Here is an 18,387-nt window from a genome sequence, read left to right as displayed (position 1 = left end):
CATTTGCATTGGGGTGGGCATATTTTGCGTCAAATGTATGCAAATTACCTAAATTTACATACACGCAAATAACACTGGCACATCTGTTTGCCAGAGCACTTAGTGACGGATTTCCCCATCTGCGCGTGTTTAGTGAATTAGGCGCTCGCAGATTGCTCCATTTTTGCCGGTTAGCGCGGTGCAAAGGCGACGCAAACCTTTAGTGAATAGGCCCCAATGAGTATTAATACACACTAAATTCAACTCAGGTTCAACCTTAATGGACTTGTGAAAAAAAAAAGGTTTTAATTTTTAGGGGTGGGTGGGGCTATTGTCGATTAATCAATGGAATAATTGATAGCCAACTTTTTTTTTTTTTTTAAAGTTGTTAGTGACAGCCCTATTCAGCCCACCTGGACACCTCCCAGGAGAGGTGTTCCGGGCATGTCCCACTGGCAAGAGGCCCTCGGGACGACCCAGGACACACTGGAGAGACGGCATGGGAATGCCTTGGGATCCTGCGGGGGAGCTGGTTGAAGTGGCTGTGGAGAGGGAAGTCCGGGCTTCTTATCTGAACCCGGATAAGCGGTAGAAGATGGATGGATGGTTGGATGGATGGATGGACGGACAATAGAGACCTTGGAGCAGTCAATGCTCAGACCCCATTGATCCCTACAAAAACAAAAGGGACCTCGCAGTGGTCACTGCTTGAGCCCTAACAGTATTTCCAGTCAGATCCCGTGGACTTTGCAGTCTTTTTCTCAGCCCGTTAAAAAACAAAACAACAAAACAAAAACAAAAACAAAAAACTGGTGGCTAAACTGAACTATATTTGCACCACTGTTCAACTTTACCTGTGTGTGTGTGGGTGTGTGCTTTTTGTCATGTTTAATTTATTCTGAGCTCATGTTTTTTCCTCTTAAGTGTCCGACTCATGTCATACTATGTAGTTAGCTAGCTTCCCTCCCAAAAAAACAAGTTCGCAAACCGATTTATTTTGAAATATACCGGATTTACCATGATGCGAGACGCCAACTTCCTGTCCAGCTGGTGTAATTTCTTCCGCTTAATTAAAGTCCGCATGCGGCGTCCGGAAGTAACAGAACGCTTGCGGAAACCTTCCGCACCGCAGGTGCACCGCACTGCAGCTGGTGTGAATTGAGAAGCTGACTTGAATGCGTTTTATTCTTGCGGCGTCCGCACGGCTACCGTTTAGAAAACGCACCGCGTCCGTCTGGCAAATTTACTGTACTTTAGAAAATTGGAATATTTTAGAGTCACTGGAATTATTAAGGTGCGCCTCATGTAAACTCTCATTCTCAGCTTATCATCTGGCCTTTGGATATTCAGAAGGATTCTTAATATAAATAGCTAATAAAAATCTCATCTTTACACTGTAATTTTAAGTGGATCATGTGATGTCCCTTCAGTGTCAGCCACATCTTAGGATACCATGTGGCTGCAAAGGCTTATGACGGAAGCTTGCTGGTCCAAAATCACTTGGCTTAATGATGACGTGCTGCAAACCCTTCTAATTACAGTGTGGGCTCAGTCAGGGCAGCTGGCTTTGTGATTCTCCAAACTATGAACTCTTTGAAAATGATCCTCAAAATTGAAGTTACATTTATTGCAATCATGGAATAATTTCAATTTTGATCTGACATCTGCTCTCATAACATCTGCAATTGAAATAGGATAAATTACTTTTTCATTTGTTTTCATGCTTGTGTGTCCAGATGTGTGTCACCACTTTTTTGTTGGTATCAACTGGGAACCATCATGTGTGTGAGGAATGGGATTTCATGATGGGTTAATACCGGTGTGAATTGTGAAGTTGGCTTGTTTCACACACATATATACTGTATTTTTTTCCCTAAAGTAAAACATTAGGTTAGCCTATCAATTTGTGTTTAGTACGCTTTATAACGGCTACAGTAGGTTCTCAAAAATAAAGCTCTTGTGAAAAAATGAGTATACAGTAGCCTACTGGTTAATACAGTTTTCCACGATTGTCAACACACGTTTCTCAATACAATAACAGCTTTCTCAATACTGCACACACAAAATGCTAAACCTGACACTCCCGTTGCAAGAAGACTCTTTCCATCAAATCTCTACATTGTGTTCACAAAATGGAACTCGTGTTTTCATTTGCTCCACACAGTCGTATTTTCCTTTTTTATTATTATTATTTTTATTTTATTTGTTTATTTATTTTTCTAGGAGAGAGCTCAGAATTGTTCATTCGGTAGTCTTACCGATTCAACGTCTTATCATCATTGCTCTCTTTTTTCTTTTCTTTTTAAGTGTACGTGTGCGTTTGCATTTGTGCGCGTATGTAAGCGAGTGCGTGCAAATACGTGTAAATTTTATACTCATTAATTCACCTAAAACCTAATAAAAATCCCATTACCCTTCACCTTAACCGGATACTTCAGAGTCTTCAGAGGTTCAGACAGTCATGAGACCAGAGAAAAAGTCAGAAAAGATAAAAACAAAAGAAATCAAAGTAAAATCCAGCACCAACCAAACACTTACTGCCTTCCACATGGTTACAAAATCAGAGTCTTACGCCAACCCCAGAAACCTCTAAATTCCAACAAATTAAAGAGATCTCAAGAGACCAGAGGAAAAACAAAAGAGAGGAATTAGGGAAGGATAGATGAGGCAGAGTGAGATCCACAGAAACCATCCAGTCCATCAAAGTGAAATCCAGCACCAACCAAATACTTCCTGCCATCCGCAGGGTTACAAAACCAGAGTCTTACGCCAACCCCAGAAACCTCTAAATTCCAACAAATTAAGGAGATATCAAGAGACCAGAAGAAAAACTAAAGAGAGGAAGGAGGGAAGGATAGATAAAGCAGAGTGAGATCCACAGACACCAACATCCACTGATTCAACGAGCAGTGGGAGGGAGAGGCGAATTCTGTTTGAATTTCATTAGATGCTGGTGTGATGGATCTGGCATGCATAATGACCGCCACCAAAGAAAGGAGCCATCAAACGCGGCCCAGCAAAGCGAGCACCGCCCCCCCCCCCCCGGAATCCCCCAAGCCGCGGCAGCACCAAGGCCACCCCCACGTCACCCGGGCGGATACCGGACGCGAGCCAACCCAGATGCCGGAGCACTCCCGCTCCCCGCCCAAGCAGGCTCCCACAGCACATCAACCGGTCCACAGCCCACGACCCCCCCGCACCCCACCCACACTCGGCGCCCACCACGACCCATCCCCCAACATCCCAGGCTTCTTCCATGGCCTGGACATGTGGGACCTGGGTCTGGGGGTTTCGCTCATGCACCTTCCACCTCCAAGCAGAGAAGAATTCCTCTATGGGGTTGAGGAATGGAGAGTACGGTGGGAGGAATAACACCCTAAAATGTGGGTGGTCCTGGAACCACTGACGCACAAGGAGAGCCCAGTGGAAACTCACATTGTCCCAGATGACAACAAAATGAACTCTTTGTGGATCATCTATGTGATCTGGTGGAACAAGTTGTTCATGGAGGGCATCAAGGAAGGCCAGCAGCAAGTTTGTGTTATCGGCACCAAGCTGTACATGGCGATGCAGGACACCACGGTGACTTACTGCCGCACACGTGGTTATGTTCACACCACGCTGGCCGGGGACCTTAACAATGGCCCGCTGGCCTATGATATTTCTTCCCATGCGCCTCCTCTTGACCAGGTTAAACCCAGCCTCATCTATAAAAATATATTCATATAATTTAGGGGTGTGAATTGCCTAGTACCTGACGATTCGATCCGTATCACGATTCGATTCGATACCGATAAATCCCGATATGAATTTACAAGTCGATTGTTACGATTTTTTTTTTACTCAATTTAGAAAATACCATTCAGTAAACTTGTACATGTACACTGTAAGATTTGTATGAAAATTTATTATTTATTGATCTCAAACTTCAGTCTTATAACTGTGAGCCACTGTTTTTAAGAAACAGGTTGTAACCTTTTTCATGTTAGAACAGCATTGAAATAAAATATTAAGGATTAATGTTCCATTAATATAACATTCTTCCATGCTTGTGTGAAAGTTAGATGTTTTGTTGAATATTTTGTCATCAAAAATGGATATTAAAAAATCGATTCGGCTGCCTATTGAATCCATTCGAGAATTGTGTGCTGTAGTATCGCGATATATTGCCGAATCAATTTTTTTTAACACCCCTAATATAATTCATTCGCTGTATCAAGCTCCTGGATTTGCTGAAACAAAAACAGAGGATGCAAGTCACTCCTTGGACAGAGAGGTCAAAAGACACTGTAGATAAGAAAAAAATATATTATATCACCATACATCACAGGTAGGCTTCAATACCTGTATGTCAGTGGTTACTGACACTTACAAGCACAAACTCACGTTGTAGGTCTCCTGTTCTCCTGCTTCTCTATGTCCTCCTCCTGCTGCTTGTCTATGTCCTCCTGCTCCTCCACGTGCTCCTCTATGTGCTGCTGCTCCTCTCTGTCCTCCTCCTGCTCCTCTTCCTCTCACTCTTACACTTCTCCTTCTCTGGTTGCGCTCTCCAAGGTTCTCCATTGTTCACCAAAAACAGAGGAGGAGGCTCAAGGCACTTATATACTGCAGTCCTGATTGCTAATTGCTCACCAGACATGAATGTGTTGAGTTTTGAAAATCTATGTGCTGTAGGTTGATACCACTGCGATGTCGCATGAGAAGTGTGTGTATCAACAGAACATTGTATGTAGTGTTTTGACAAGTTAATGTGCAATTGACTGCAGAGTGTATTGTAGGTAGTGTTGTTCGATACCGATACTGGTATCGGCAGAGGTGCCGATACTGCATTAAAACAGTGGTATCGGTATCGGTGACTACTCACAAGTAACGTGCCGATACCATTAATTCCAACGCTAATATAGGATTTTGGATGCAGCATCTTGTGTCTTGCTGGTGCACGACATTCACTGGTATGTGACATGCTCACTGCATGCCGATCTAAGATATCCTATTGGCCCTTGAATGCTCTGAACCAATGGCAGGACAGCTTTTTCATGTTGAGGAAAAAAACCTTAAGTATCGGTATGGTATTGGTATCGGCCGATACTGCAAAGCTGGGTATCGGTATCGGGAGCCATAAAACAGTATCGGAACAACACTAATTGTAGGTTGAAGCTTTGAGCTTTTACATGAGAGGTGTGTGTGTAACAACTGACAACAAGGTGATTTGCAATTGGTGTCAGTGTAAAGAAGGAAAGTCCGAGCTAAGGGAGTCATAAGGGTGTCTGAAGTAGTGACAATTCGGGTCGAGCGATTGGTACATGAAGTTAAGGTTGTGCCAAAGTTTAGATTTCTGTGTTAACAATCGTGAAAAACTGTAATAGCCCTTTGAGTAACTCATAATGTGCCAAAAAAGGGGGTTTAAATGGTTTACTTACCACTGTCCACAAAATGGGTTGAGGTGGTTTTGTTAAAAAATAAATAAATAAATAAAATATCTCCTTAATAAAATGTCAAGGTATCGGATCAGGACTCGAAATTGGCCGATCTAAAAAAAGTGTGATCGGGACATCCCTAGTTTCACCGTCGTCTTCCTGCTATAGATGCCCAAAGGGCAACTTCACAAATGTGCTTACAGCTAATAGTGTGCAACCCCATGGGTCGGCCGCCTCTTACCTTCCACAGCTTGGACCTGCAGGTGGTCGTCGCTGAGTCCCGTGATTCAGCCTCCCGCCACTTGTCTCCCTCTGCTTTGCTCTTAAAAGTTTTATTAGCTTCTTCCACTGCTGACCTGACTTGACTAGCCGCTCGATTCAGCCGATGGGTCAGCTAACTCCCACTAGCTGCTTTTGTTAGCTGTTTAAGATCTCCAGCTCGCTCAGTCTTTCGGTCTCCCGGGCAGACCAAGTTGCTGTCGCTCGCCGAGAAATCCCTCGCTCCCAATAATAATGGTGGTAGGCTTGCGAAGTTTGGTCTCTCTGTGTCACCGTAATTTGCGTGTTTTGAAATGCATGCGCTTCGGCTGTATTCTATTAGGTATTTGCCAACATCTAATGGTAATTATTACACTGTACATTTAAATTTAAGTTTATTATTTGAGTTTTGTCTAGTGCATTTAGATAGCGCTTAATCACAAAATAGTCTCAAAGAGCTTCATATACCCACAGTTGACAACTAGTAACATCCCTTGATCTTAAAGGGACACTTCAGTCACATGAGACATTTTCAGCAGCAAAAAGTTAATAATTTTTCCAGAGTTAATGTGATGATTTCATCATTTTTCATGTACAATTGGTACCTTTAACAACACACTTTTTCCACTTGGTGTCGACTGAAGATGACATCACCTGTGCTGAGGAAGTAGGTACCGACCAATCACAGCTCACCTGTTTTCTAGGTTTGGTCAGCAAACTGAGCCATGAAAAATAATGAAGTTATCACATTAATTATTGGTATAATACTGTATTATCTTCTTAAAGGGGCTGTCTGCCGGATTCACTCAGGAAAATGCACTTTTTAAATACAGGATGTACACACTTTAACTTTCTCTCAGTCTACACATCTGTGTTTTTGTTAATCTTTTGTGGTAATTTCGTCCTAAACCCCCACCTCCCCAGCCTGTATTTTGCCATTTTGTGTTTGTTTTGTAAACAGCGAGACGTTTCAGTGGAGAGACAGTGTTTCCAACCCTCCAGCCAATCGCAGAGCGGAGGGTGGCGTGTCGCAAACGGGGCCGGGTGAACGTGTCAGCTGCGTGACGTCACTCCCGCAGCAATTTGAAAGCACGCACTGATTTTTTTTCTTCACTCACTCATTCACACACGTAAGCTTCTGTAAGTGAGTGAGTGGGAAAATAAATAAATAAATCCGTGCGTGCTTTCAAATTGCCGCGGGAGTGACGTCACGCAGCTGACGTTCGCCCGGCCCCGTTTGCGACACGCCACCCCCCGCTCTACGATTGGCTGGAGGGTTGTAAATACTGTCTTTCCACAGAAACGTCCCACTGTTTACGAAACAAACACAAAATGGCAAAAATACAGGCTGGGGAGGTGGGGGTTTAGGACGAAATTACCACAAAAGATTAACAAAAACACAGATGTGTAGACTGAGAGAAAGTTAAAGTGTGTACATCCTGTATTTAAAAAGTGCATTTTCCTGAGTGAATCCGGCAGACAGCCCCTTTAATGTTGAAAAGGGCTCAGTGAGTCAAGTATCCCTTTGACCTCACAAGAGGGCAAAGAACAATTAAAAACAAACAAAAAAAGGAAAAAATATCAGGGGAAAAACAAGAAACCTTGAGAAGGGGCCGCAAATGTGCAAATCCTAACCAGGCTGCAATGGATGCAGAGTGGGCAACAATTAACACGAAATGTGGTGCTATACAATATGAGTAGAGTCCTATGAGAGTCCACTTAATATGTTGACGCACTGCAAGAAGACACCGTCAGAGATGTGGGTCCTCCTCCAAACCAGACCTGTTTGGTCGATGCAGAAATCTTCATAGCAACAACTCCAAGGTTGTGAACTGCTTCAGACTTTGTCCCTGTCAATTGGTGCAAAATACGTACAGCCCGGGCATTGACACTTAACTCCCTCTCCAAGCCGAGGAGAATGAAGCAAAATAAAGAAGCAGCAATCAAACAGGCCAAGGTAATTCAGCCAAATGCAAGCCTGTAAAAAGTCTTAAGGTGAGATTGAACGTTCATGATTTCTACGTGTTGGGCTTTCCAGAGCACTGGAACCCAAATCGAAAATGCTCTTGGAGCTTTTTGGTTTTTAGCTGTCCCCCGTTTGTTCTGGTGTTCCCCAGGGCTCTGTCTGGGAGACACCCCCCAAACTTAAACATCTACCTCGTGGCAATATTTTCCATAAATTGAATTTACACTTTCACAGTTATGCAGATGACATCCATTTCTACTTAATCACCAAACCCACTGCCACTCTTCCTCCTACCAAATGTTCTTTTTATTTGTATTAGTGCAACTGCATGGTTCATTGTTGTTTGACTGAGATTGCATGCACAGTTTGTGTATCGAGATAAATGCTGTTACAAAGCCTCTGCTTGACCTCCAACTACTTCAGCTAGTAAATTGCTATCATATATCGACAAATGAACCAACTATTCCACAGCCATGTATGTTATATTTGGGCTTTAATCCACATTAGCAAAACCATATGTTCTGAAGGATTCAAGGACTTGTGGAACACAGGGCACCCTTTATGAAACCTTAAATAATGTTCCAGCTGTTGCTCTCTTACCACAGTATCAAGCTGATGTGGTTCTTGAATATCCAAATTACAACCTCTCCTTCTCTGCTGTGTTATTATAGTTATATATTAAAGTAGGGCAGTCAGAAGGTACAGTTGGTAAAGAAGGAAAGCCACATTGCATGAACTCAAATTAGTTAATAAACAACCTTTAATATTTTGGTGAAGAAAAACAAACGGCTGTTCTGATCTTGTCAATAGTTTTGCTGCCCTGGTTCTTTTGATCTTTTTCAAGAATTTATGACTACATTAACAGACCCACAAGATGAATTTTCTCAGGCAGAATATTGAAACACTGATATTCTCTCCCGCCTTATTTTTGGTTGAATCCCAGAAATGTGCCTGTATTACTCAAATTGAAGGAAGGGCCAGGCACTGGTACACTTTTATTTATAAAACAATATTGGGATTACTGCTGTCATATATTTGTGCTGTAATTACTCGGAAAATGCTGAATCCTATTTGGCTACAAGATTATTTGTTGCATATGCTCCTGTACTAAGCATCATTAAGCATATAATTTATACATGCAGGGCTCTACACTAACTTTTCCACTGGTAGCACTGGTGCAAGTAACATTTTTAGTTGGTCGCACAGCACAGGATTTTTTTTGTGGAGGTACAGCATGACCTTAGGCATACGCAACCCGATATTTGGTAAATATTTTATTGGAAAATGAGGTTTGCCTGCAACAGCAGTGGCTATCAAAACATGTCTATAATTTTATATAACTTAACTCATGTGAAGATTATTTTGTTCAGCTCAGTGAAAGTCAGTACTTTTTTTTTTTCTTCACCTGCTCCTCGGCCGATGTTCCCCTGACCTTTTCATCTGTATCATTCAAACTGTCCACGCCAAACTTGCATTCCCCACCCAGTGCGTGCGGATCTGCCATAATATTTCACAAGTGGCAAGTCACGCCAACATTGAACAATATTTACAACTTAATATGGACCATTGTGGATGAAATATTGCGATTCACGAACGACTCATAAAGCTATTTCTAAATGGAGAGCTCTGCCATTGGAGCTCTCATTCAAGTGAATGGGAACACCACCAGTGAGCGTTGTGCACTTGCGATGTTTTTTAAAACCACAAACATTAAAAATCCATCGACAGGTACCTGTTAAATTGTAAATATAGTTCAGCGTTGTTGTGAAAGATTATTATATTGATTGTATGTACCATATTTTTATGACTTTGGTGAAGACCGGCGGCGCCTTTGCTTTTCTCGCGTAAAACAAGGAAATGGGCATGTGCCACGGCATTTGTTTGTTGCGTTGCTGTCGGCCAATCAGATGACAGGTGACGACACGGCCCTGCTAGTCCCCCGATGAATGGTGCTGCAGAACCAAACAGCGGTTACAACGGAACCGCTCGACCCCGAAAAAGTCCCATAGAGACACTAACATCCGGTGACAAAAAAAATGCCGCTTCGGTGTGGAACCGTCCGGTGGAAAAGGGCCATATATGTTTGTATGTAAATTGTAGTCTGCCCGTGTACGTTGTACGTATGCTGTCCCCGATCAGGAAGTAGCCAGCCAATCATATTGCAGCGGTCATGTTTCACTCAAATGCTATTCGATTGAGTCGGTGCGCTCTCGTTCCTATTGGTGAGCCAGCGGAGGACACGGCGACTTTCGAACGCACGTTTTAAACATACTGCAAGAGAGAGCATGATGCACTCGTGCCGTGCGAGCATTATTTTTTTCACCAGCACCCACTTGAAAGTTTCCCGCATTTGCGAGTGAAATGCTCGCACTGTCGAGCCCTGACATGTATTTAAGACAAGTTGTAAAATGTCTGAAGTCCTCTTGTTTATGTTAAATAAATTGAAAACATAAATCATGCTGTTTCTACTAAATACTGTCTCAAATGTTCTCCAATTTTGATACTGTAAAGAATAGGATCCTATGCCGAGAAACATTTCTTGGGAGGAGCAATATGGTGGCCTTGCGACCTCAAAAGTCTTGGCCTATCGGCTATCCAGTCAAATATATATAGATCAGTGATCCTGAGAGATGAGATACACCCTGGATGAGTCACCATTAAATTGTACAGCTAAATCAAAGTAAGATATTCTTTTTCAACCATCAAAAGTCCGTATTAGTTCAAGACATAACCATACTACCGCTTTCAAGTCTTAAAGCTAATAAAGGCCAACAATGTCTAAATCTTTCCATCAACTTCATGGAATGTTACAAGTGTATATCTCAAACTGTCTATCATTATAAAGCCAAGTACAGTATTAATAATACTAAATTGCTAGGGTTGAGTGTGGTCACTGTACTAATGCTTGCAGCTGTAACTTCTCTTTATAGAAAACAGATGATTACACATGGTAACTTTAGGTCAACACACCACCATATAGGTCACTGTCTCTCTGAGGATGGGCCGGATCAGGAGACAATTTGCAAATTAACCACATCTCCACCCCATGGCCGCAATCAGAGCCTACAAAAAAGGGTTGAGCTCACCTGCTCTTTCTTTTTTCCCAAATTAATCTCAAACGGTCCTACTGAATGATAGGTCAGGCTGACTTGTTGACTTTATTCATAGAACTAAGGTGACTTTCTGTTAGCATCCATTCTATTTCATACTTGGACAACACGCCACCGTATGCTTTACAGTACTGTATACCAAATAATGCAGGAGGTGCAGTGAGGCGATGAAACATTAAATACTACCAGTTTACACCATTTCATGCGGAACTTTATTAAAGTTATGGCCACAACAAGAATCAAAGTTGTTCAAGGCTATCCCACTGTGAAAAATAAACAACTTCTGAAATGATGTACAGTGGAACCTCTACTTACGAACGTCTCTTCATGCGAAATTTTCGAGTTACGAAACGCCTCAACGGGAAAATATTGCCTCTTGTTACGAAAGAAATTTCTAGATACGAAGGTAAAAATACATTACCGAACGCAAAATACTTTCGGCTATGGCTATTTCCTACCATAGGTACCTATGAGCGTAAATACTAGATCGGTGTTTGTGCATGTTTCTGGCATCCCATTGGCTAAGAGGAACCTTTACCATAGGTATCTATGAGCCTAGATACTAGATCGGTGTCTATACAGCGTCCTCATCATTCATCCCGCGGCCCATGAAGTGTTCCGATAGTTTTTCGTAAATGTATGAACTAACGGCCAACGAATTTGTGCAAAAATTCAAACAATTGGTGATTGATGAAGGCACAGTAAGATTTTAATTACGACGAGACGGGCATTTTTTCTTTTTTTGGGGGGAAAAAAGATGCCTCGCCATACCGGAAGTTTCCATGACGTTTCAGAATTTGTTTAAAAGAATCGGCCAGAAAAAGTGTTCACCAGTCGGGTGTTTGCTCACTAAGATGATGTTTGCCTTGGACATTTAGGAAGCATTGTTTAAAAACAAAAACAAACATCCTTGGATCAGTTATTTGCAAAACACCAGGCAGAAAAAACACTTCTGAGAGAGAACATGAACCAAAGAGGGCAAAAAACGATGAGGACAGCAGTTAAGAAGGTAAATGACCATCATTTTTATTCTTTACCCTATTCTTTGTTTTTTACATTACGCAGAACTCTCATTTATTGTGCAATAATCTAATTGTAACATGTATTTGTTACATGTTTTGATGCATTTTTATGCTTTATAAAACATTGATGTCTGAATTTTGGGAGGCTCGGAACGGATTAGGGCATTTACATGGAAAATGTGTCTCTACTTACAAAATTTTCTACTTAAGAACTTTCTTCCGGAACCAATTAATTTCGTAAGTAGAGGTACCACTGTAAAGGCTAGTGTTGTTCCGATACCATTTTTTGGCCCCCAATACCAATCCCCAGTAACCATTACCCAGTTTTGCAGTATTGTCTGATGCCGATACCGTACCGATACCTTGTTTGTTTGTTTTTTAACATGAAAAAGCTGCCGTGCCATTGGTTCAGCCAAGGCCAAGGGCCAGTAGGATATCTTGGCTCAGCATGTCATGAACACGTCATACATCAGTGAATGTCGTACAGAAGCAAGACACAAGATGCTGCATCCAAAGTCCTATATTAGCGATGTAAATAATCGTATCGGCATGTAACTTGTTAATACTTAACGATGCAGATACCACTGTTTAAATGCAGTATCGGGGCCTCTGCCAATACTGCATGAACAGAACAACACTAGTAAATACCACTGAGTGACAAGCTGCCTCCATCTCGAGCAGGTTGATGTGTCCCCCCCTCCAAACGGGACCTGATTTTCCCACAGGGTCCCCCATCCTGCTTGTGGGTCAGGGGGTTAGCAAAAGGAACAGTGGTGATCATGGCCACTCCTGGCCAGAAAAGTTGTGCAATAGATCACGGTCTCTTGATGACTGCCGATCTAATGGGAAAAGACCTAGATCCCAATGTGCATGTGAGATTGACACATCTGTTACAACTCTCTGGTCCTAAAAACTGCTGCCAAGAACACATCACAGGGTGGTCCAAAAAACACACCTGGAACCACCACAGCTTCCAGTCCAAGCATGCAGTCTTGATCGGACAGACAGACAGACAGTAGATAGATAGATAGATAGATAGATCTTACCCCAAATTTAGGATTCATTTATAATAAATGAACCAAATTGCAGAAAAATATAATTTCAAGTTTCAGTCATTGTTGAAAACAAATTGAAATGAAAAATTATACAGGTTAAATGTTAACTTAAGCCTGGTTCACACGGCAATATTTTAAAATTGTCGGCCGATTTCCAATCTTTGACAGGCACCACACGTGAAGAGAAAAAATCACGGGAGTTCCAGTTTTGAACGTACCGTGCGTGATGTGCGGCCACACTGCACAATCAACACACCTCACACGAGCAGAGTTCATTCAAGAATGTGACCGTGACGGGAAGTCTCGCAAAACCTCTCGAGATTAAACGTGGCTTCCGAGTCGTCAACATGTGTCTATCCTGGTTTTCAGCCGAAAAAGCAGCATAAAAAGAAAAGATGCTGTTTAAAGGAACGTAAATGGGCACTGGCAAGACATCGCTTGCCCTCGGCTCGGTGCTGGCGGCGCGGGTTGGCGTCCCACCCGGAGACCACGTTTATTTGTGGAGAATGTGTGTGTGTGTGTGTGTGTGTGTGTGTGTGTGTGTGTGTGTGTGTGTGTGTGTGTATAAAAAAATAAAATAAAATAAAATAAAAATACAAATAATTAAAAAGAGTGTAATAGCGCAAGCACGGACTTTCTGCTGCATCATGACTTTTGATTTTGGATTCCCTACCGGCTTCCTCGCTGGCTCGCTTTCTGATTGGCTGCACGTCACTGTCAATCTGCTGCGCGGAGCGAAATCGGGCCAAAAAAATCCAACATGTTGGATATGCCCGATTTCAAGTCGGGGGTCCTTCCGAGCGCCGATATCGGGAGGCGCCGTGTGTGGTGACAAGACACACGGCAGGATTATCTGTGAAGATTAGCGCTTGCGTCTCGCCGCGTCCTTACGATTGTCGGGAGGGGAAATTCGGGGCTAAAATCGGGCCAATTCTCCTGCCGTGTGAACCAGGCTTTAAGTGTTAAGCAAGATACTATATAAGTTGGGAAATGAATAATACACACAAGTAAAAGTTCCTGGATGGCATTAAGCAGGAAAAATAATTCAATAATAAAAAAAATTATTAAAAGCACACTAATATATAATACGGGGCGGCACAGTGAATGAATGGTTAGCACGTCCGCCTCACAGTACTGAAGACTCAAGATCGAGTCCAGGCTTCGGCCTTCCTGGGTGGAGTTTGCATGTTCTCCCCGTGCCTGTGTGGGTCTTCTCGGTCTCCTCCCACATTTCAAAAACATGCTTGGCAGGTTAATTGAACACTGAATTGTCCCTAGGTGTGATTGTGGTTGTTTGTCTCTGTGTGCCCTGCGATTGGCTAGCAACCAGTGGTGTACCCCCTCCTACTGCCCGAAGCCAACTGGGATAGGCTCCATCACCCCCACGATCCTTGTGAGGAGTAAGCGGTTAAGAAGATGGATGGATGGATAATATTATATTAGTGTATAACGTGCATTATAATGTACGTTTAGCTCTCTCTCTCTCTCTCTCTCTCTCTCTCTCTCTCTCTCTCTCTCTCTCTCTCTCTCGCTCTCGCTCTCACACTCACTCACTCACTCACTCACTCACTCACTCACTCACTCACTCACTCACTCACTCACCAAACTGGAACTACCTGGCTGGAGTAGTACAGTTTACTCATTTTTAGCACTTCTAAAATTAAACACATTCACTGAGTAAATCTTAATTATTAATTTAATTTAAAATGTATTTCAACATTTGCTATAAATACATTACACTGGGGAGAAAAAAAAAACAAGTAGCACATCGAAGTATACCTAATGTTTTTAATGAATGTGAATAACTGAAAGGCAATAGTAAATACAACTAGAAAAAAAAAATTTCCCGTGGAAATTTTGGATGTGACTGCTGACTCTTGCAAGGCGGAAAGCCGAATGCAGTCTGGGTCACTTCCTACACGTTAACTTTGCAGGAGGATTAGCATGCTAAGCTAACATTAGCATTAGCGTGCTAACTTAGCATGAGCATTAGCATGCTAAGCTAACATTAGCATTAGCATGCTAACTTAGCATTAGCATGCTAACTTAGCATTAGCATTAACATGGTAACTTAGCATTAGCATGCTAACGTAGCATTAGCATGCTAAACTTAGCATTAGGAAAAAAAAAAAAAATTAAAAAAAAAAAGAAAAAAAGAAAAAAATAAATAAATAAAAAAAATAAAATAAAAAAAAAAAAAAAATAAAAAAAAAAAAAAATAAAAAAAAAACTTAGCATTAGCATGCTAACGTAACATTAGCATGCTAACGTAGCATTAGCATTAACATGCTAACTTAGCATTAGCATGCTAATGTAGCATTAGCATGCCAAACTTAGCATTAGGAAAAAAAAAAAAATTAAAAAAAAAAAAAAAAAAAGAAAAAAAAAAAAATTAAAAAAAATAAAAATAAAAAAATAAATAAAAAAAAACTAAATAAAAAAAAAACTTAGCATTAGCATGCTAACGTAACATTAGCATGCTAACGTAGCATTAGCATTAGCATGCTAACGTAACATTAGCATGCTAACGTAGCATTAGCATGCTAACGTAGCATTAGCATGCTAACGTAACATTAGCATGCTCAGCTAACATTAGCATGCTAACTTAGCACTAGCATGCTCACTTCCTGGTGAAACAGGTCACTTCCTGTTGAAGTCGGGTCACTTCCTGTTGATATTAGGTCACTTCCTGTTGAAATCGGGTCACTTCCTGTAGATTTTAGGTCAGTCCTGGGTCACTTCCTGTTGAAATTAGGTCACTTCCTGTTCAAATTAAGTCACTTCCTGTTGATATCAGGTCATTTTTAGGTCATTTCCTACTGAAATTAAGTCACTTCCTGTTGAATTTAGGTCTGTCTGGGTCACTTCCTGTTGAAATTAGGTCAATCCCTGTCATACCTACTCAATTGGCCAAGATGGCCGCCACTCAGGGGCCGAGAATCCTGGGTGCACCTCAACAATTGGACAAGATGGCCGCCACTCTGTGTGTGTGCAGTGGTGCTGAAGTCCCTGGCCTAGCTAATCAATTGACCAAAATGGCCGCCGCTCCATGTGGGCAGAGGCCGAGAATCCTGGGTGCACCTCAACAATTGGCCAAGATGGCCGCCACTCTGTGTGGGCAGTAGTGTGAGAATCCCTGTCCAAGATGGCCGCCGCTCTGTATGGGCAGTAGTGTGAGAATCCCTGGCCAAGATGGCCGCCGCTCTGTATGGACAGTAGTGTGAGAATCCCTGGCCAAGATGGCCGCCGCTCTGTATGGACAGTAATGTGAGAATCCCTGGCCAAGATGGCCGCCACTGTGTGTGGGCGGTGGTGGGGAAATTCCAGGCGTGGATGACAACAAGCAGCTCTGATTGGCTGAGGCAGTTGCTGTGCAGAAGTGAGAGAGTGGGCAGAATAGCTCAAAAAGCACCATTTAAATAGCAGTTCATTACATTACATTTCATAAACAAAAATATTATATTGTGCTTTGATTTTTTTTTATTAAGCGAAAATAGGGAATGATCTGAAGAGTTTAAAATTCGAATGGTTTTAATTGATCAAGAAATGTGGAAGTTAAGCCATAATCACTAAACTGAAAATGGGTTACTGTCACTTTAACAAATATGCGCATTCACGCACACACATTTCCTAAGTACCAGGTGGGCGAACATTTTGCTTGCTTCAATTGAGTTCTATGAGAAAGCGCACACCTCGAACAAAAGGCTCTCACGACTGAACGGTTTAAGATACAGATTTCAGAAATGCCCCGTTAGAACGGCAAGGCTTTGGGGAACGCAAGCATGTTCTCATCTTTTAAATCGGATAAAAAATGACCAAATTAGAGCAGGTTGAAAACGTGTGACTTTGAAAAAAAATGACAAAAAAAGGCGGCGAAAATAACATGGGGCTCAATGGGCGAAAAAGTGCGACTTCCCCTCGCTTCAAGTCAAATAAAAGGTACTAAATGACACCTTTGCCGCACAAAAGTGGGTTTGTCAGAAAGAAGACCCTTGTGACTACAAAATATCCAAATTTGATGTTTACTGAGCAAATATTGTGGCCACGGTGACGAGTTGAAGTGAAATTTTTGGAAAGAATTTTTTTTGTCTCTCCACTCTAGCGCTGATTGCTCCACTCTAGCAAACGCAATACACACTAATGGAAAGAGCCTCTTTTTCTTCATTTCACACCCTGTCTTTGAACCCGCACAGGAGGGAGCGCTTACATTTCTTAAAAAAAATTTCAACACAGAGCTAAAGATGGGAAAAATTGCAACAAAATGAGCTAAAAATCGTCTCGGTCGGTCAATGTATGTGCGCGCAGCGTGGCTTCGAAAAAGGTGTTAAATTTGTGGAGGTTTTTTCCCCTTCTCCATTCATTCCTATGGGACTTTTTGGGGGGTTTTTTGGGGAATTGCGTCGCCATGGTAACTCGAAATTCCGAAAAAAAATGGTACCCCGCCGAGTCAAATCGAGACGCATCTTTTGATACCTCACTTGTGCCGGTACGTTCTACGGTACGACCCGCATTTCGTCTGAAAAAATGTGAAGAATAAGACATAATAATAATAATAATAATAATAAACGCTTTTCCTGGATGGATACTAATATGTGACTGCTTCGCAGCAGTCACATAATGAATGACACCAAGGTAATGTTTACAAAGGTAAAAAGTCCTTTTTAATCAGTGTGTGCACTAGATCCATGGAATATCATGTCTACCACACGGAGCATCTTTGTAGTCTCATCACTTTTGTTCACCACTGAAGCCAATCATGCAGCAGACCATCCATATAAAGCAGCAAAAGTCAAATGGTACGCATGAGGCTTGCATCCGCACAATATACTCCACAGAGCTGACTATAAGTCACCCTGCAGTACCTGTTAAAGTAAATAGCATCTGCCACCACTTGCTACAGCTCCTGCTAGTAAAGCAAACAGGCACCACCTGAGGTGTTGTGGCCACCCGATGTGTATGAGCCCGAAATGTTTGCCATCTGCATCCTGGGAAGAGCCCTTGAAGACGACTATAGTTCAGACATAAAATCAGACAGGACCCATCTGGCCTGTGGCGTCATGAGTCCCTGTCAAACACAGAAGCATCTGGGAGCTGGGCATGGCAGACCAGCTGTGGATGAGTTGCTGCCTTTGCAATCACTGGCGATCAGAGGGGCCCATGGGTTCAAACTCTGAAGCTTGTGAAGAGCCATCCTCAAAATCATAAGACAGATGTGTCCCCTCATCAGACTGGGGACTGTCTGAGACGGCAATAGATACAGCAAAACATTCTGGACCTTACTTCAGACCTCGGCCGCCAGTTTTCTTATGCCATTCAGCCCTAAGGGCCACTGAGCATGAACGAGTACCTGTGAGGTATTCTGCATTTGCTGTTGTCGCTGTCCAAACTGTCCTTGGATGTTTCCATTTGACTAAAAAGTTGCAGTTCTGTAGGACAAGTATATCAGTGTATCAATTTTATGTTTCACCCTGAAACCAATACTTCAAGGGGTGAAAAAGAGAAAGAGTAGGTGCACCTGTATTTGTGGGATTTGATTGCCTCAGTAATCTGAGTGGGTTCATGGATATTGGGTGGAAACAT

The sequence above is a fragment of the Festucalex cinctus genome, chromosome 14 (genome assembly GCF_051991245.1).
Source record: "Festucalex cinctus isolate MCC-2025b chromosome 14, RoL_Fcin_1.0, whole genome shotgun sequence".
Taxonomy (NCBI): domain Eukaryota; kingdom Metazoa; phylum Chordata; class Actinopteri; order Syngnathiformes; family Syngnathidae; genus Festucalex; species Festucalex cinctus.
Note: the sequence above shows the minus strand (reverse complement) of the source record.